We start from the raw sequence: 3,944 nt of genomic DNA on the forward strand, positions 1-3,944 counted from the left end.
TGTGAGGTGGGGGGAGTGAGGGAGAGGGGGGAACCCTGGGGCAGGTGAGGTGGGTGGAGTGAGGGAGAGGAGGCAGCCATGGGAAAGCAGGATTGGGTGAGGGCGGCAGGGAGGCTAGGGAGGTGACAGGTTGGGATGTTACAGCCCTGCTCTCTCAAGGTTGTTTTTAGGGGGTTCTTTGTGAACCATAAAAGGCCAGGTCTCAGCTCAGGAGAGGCCACCGTCCCTGCACTTTCTGCCCTGCGCTGGACTGGAGAGCATTCCCTCCAAATTCTCATTATTTCTGGAACTGCAGAATATGACCTTGTTTGGAAGTAGAGTCTTCACAGAAGTCAAATCCGGACGGAGTCATTCTGGGTTCGGGTGGGCCCTCAGCCCATATGACTGGTGTCTTTATGGAACACGGAGAAGAAACAGAAAGTTTTCTCGCAGAGACCCAGGGAGAACGCCAGGTGCTGTCAAACGCAGAGGACGCCAAGGACTGCTGGCCACACCGGCTGCTGAGAGGCGTGGGGTAGGCTCCACTCTGAAGCTCAGAGGACCAAGGAGCAGGGCTCTGCCAACAGCTTCATTTCTTTTTTCCTTTTTTTTTAAATTTTAATTTTAAGTTCTGGGGTACATGTGCAGGATGTGCAGATTTGTTGCATAGGTAACTGTGTGCCATTGAGGTTTGCTGCACCTGTCAACCCATCACCTAGGTATTAAGCCCCACATGCTTCCCCCCCCGCCCTGCCCCCGACACGCCCAAGTATGTGTTATTCCGCTCCCCATGACTATGTGTTCTCATTGTTCAGCTCCCACTTATAAGTGAGAACATGTGTTGTTTGGTTTTCTATTCCTGCATTGCTGAGGATAATGGCTTCCAGCTCCATGCATGTCCCTGCAAAAAACATGATCTTGTTCCTTTTTATGGCTGCATAGTATTCCATGGTGTATATGTACCACATTTTCTTTATCCAGTCTATCATTGATGGTCATTTGGGTTGATTCCATGTCTTTGCTGTTGTGAATAGTGCTGCAATGAACAAATTCGTGCATGCATCTTTATAATAGAATGATCTATATTCCTTTGGGTATATACCCAGTAATGAGATTGCTGGGTCAAATGTTATTTCTGGTTCTACAACTTTGAGGAATCGCCACACCAGCTTCCACAATGGTTGAACTAATTTACATTCCCACCAATGGTGTAAAAGCATTCCTATTTCTCCACAACCACACCAGCATCTGTTTTCTTGTTGTTTTTTTGTTTTGTTTTGTTTTTTGTCTTTTTTTTTTTTTTTTGAGATGGAGTTTCGCTCTTGTTGCCCAGGCTGGAGTGCAATGGTACAATCTCAGCTCACTGTAACCTCTGCCTCCCAGGTTCAAGCAATTCTCGTACCTGTAGGCACAGTCAAGTTTAATTATTTATTTACATAATCAGCACCTACTGTTTCCCAAGAGTTCATTGAAACCTTTCAAGGACTTTGGAAACAATCCCTTTTATTCTCATTTTGGTTGGCTGGATGCTGAAGCAGCAGAACGGTGTCTGGTTCCGGTTTCACCTGCCCCCACCTCCCTGCTTCACGTGCAGATTCCGGGTGAAAGACCATTTCTTAGGCACCCACCAGGTGTCAGGCACCACGGTGGTCATCTGAAGTTATCACCGTCGGCAGCAGCCGCAGGGCCAGGCTGATGTTTGTAGAATTCAACTCCACGCATCGTGCTGAGGGCTTTTCATGTTCCCTCATCTTAATCCTTCACGAAACCCTACAAGGTAGGTATTATGAACCCCACTGTATAGGTGAGGAAACTGAGGCCAATATACATGGGGTGACTTATCTAAGAGAGCACAGCTGGTAAGCAGTTGTTTTTTGTTTGTTTGTTTGTTTGTTTTTTTGAGACGGAGTCTCGCTCTGTCACCCAGGCTGGAGTGCAGTGGCGCAATCTCGGCTCACTGCAAGCTCCGCCTCCCAGGTTCACGCCATTCTCCTGCCTCAGCCTCTCCAAGTAGCTGGGACTACAGGCGCCCGCCACCACGCCCGGCTAATTGTTTGTATTTTTAGTAGAGACGGGGTTTCACTGTGGTCTCGATCTCCTGACCTCGTGATCCGCCCGCCTCAGCCTCCCAAAGTGCTGGGATTACAAGCGTGAGCCACCGCGCCCGGCCGGTAAGCAGTTGTTTCTGACCCTGAGTCTAACTCAGGACCAAGCCTGCTGTGCTACCTTTTACGTGGAAGCTGTGCAGGGCTCGCAAAAGACGCCTAACGAACACTGACCAAGCGGCTGCCCACTGTGGCCTGTGGACGTTACAGAGGAGGAGACTGGAGGCTGGGCTTGTAGGGCTGCTTTATCACCCTCTAGGGAGGACCATAAGTAAGAAAATCTTTCAACTGCCATGTGGCAGTCATTGGCGAGTTCTGAGTTATTAATAACACATAATTTTTCAAATGAAGATCATTATTATAATAACGAAAGATGCCATGAAGAAGTGCTAATTGCAATAATTACTAATGTATTAGGGAGTTAGAAAATGGTTCAAGGTTTGTAAATCAGGAAGGAATGTGTTAGACAAGTACGTGAGAAAACGTGTAAAGTTAAAGATTCAGAATGTCTGTCTGAGAGCAGTCAGAGAAGAATTTGAAAACAGTTGCTTCCCCAAGCATACCCTCCCTGGGACAGCTGCTGAAATCTCAGAGCCCCTGAAAATGCAGAAATAAATAAATAAATAAATAAATAAATAAATAAATAAATAAATAAAATAATCCAAAAGATAACCCAAGATAGCCTGACCCTAGGATCAATCTATCCAGGCTAAAATGGTAGCAATTTAGACACCAAGCTTGCAACACAAGCTAAACCCAAGGACAGACCAGAGAGCCATTTTCCATCCCCATTGCTGCCTGCCACCCCAGTGCCCAGAACGGTGTCTCCCAGAGTGGGTGCTTATATTAATAGGTGTTGTCATGATTGTTATTTTTGCTAGTGGTATCATTGTAAATGAACGTCAAGCCTGAGGCATTTCATCCAGCCAACCACTGGCTCCGCTCCTCACTCCCCTTAGGCTAAGGCCAATGGAGGCTTTGGTTTGTGTGCACTTGCACACTGTGTGTGTGTGTGTGTGTGTGTGTGTTTATGTGTATGCCTCTGTATGAAATCGAGATTCAACCTGGTGCTAAATAAACCTAACAATTGGAAAGCCATGTACACTGGTGATTTGTTATGAAATATCCAGTTTGAAACCATGCACTCGGCCGGGCGCAGTGGCTCATGCCTGTAATCCCAGCACTTTGGGAGGCCAAGACGGGCGGATCACGAGGTCAGGAGATCGAGACCATCCTGGCTAACACGGTGAAACCCCGTCTCTACTAAAAATACAAAAAATTAGCCGGGCGTGGTGGCGGGCGCCTGTAGTCCCAGCTACTCGGGAGGCTGAGGCAGGAGAATGGCGTGACCCCGGGAGGCGGAGGTTGCAGTGAGCCAAGATCGCGCCACTGCACTCCAGCCTGGGGGGCAGAGCGAGACTCCCGTCTCAAAAAAAAAAAAAAAAAAAAAAAAAAGAAACCATGCACTACAAACCATCCAAGTTTGTAAAATCTGACAGATGCTTTCTCATCTGCTAGTGTGAAGGTTGTGGCCTCTGCCCATCCTGCCTCACAAATATTTCAGGAGGTACCCAGAACCAGAGATGGGAAACAACGTCGAGCAGGTGCAGTGCTAACAGCTCATCTCTGTACTGTTAATCCAGCTTCTCCATTAACCTCAATCAGGTCCACTGAGTCCCAGGGGCTGCAGGATCGACCTTGACCAGTTCCAGAAGTAGCAAACCTGGGTGTGTGTTGGAAGCAGCCTCAGCCCTGGATCCTAGATATTCTTTTTTTTTTTTTTTTTTTTTTTTTTGAGACAGAGTCTTGCTCTGTCGCCCAGGCTGGAGTGCAGTGGCGCAATCTCTGCTCACTGCAAGC

This window comes from Hylobates moloch, unplaced genomic scaffold, assembly GCF_009828535.3.
Source record: "Hylobates moloch isolate HMO894 unplaced genomic scaffold, HMol_V3 SCAFFOLD_19, whole genome shotgun sequence".
In the NCBI taxonomy this organism is placed as follows: Eukaryota; Metazoa; Chordata; class Mammalia; order Primates; family Hylobatidae; genus Hylobates; species Hylobates moloch.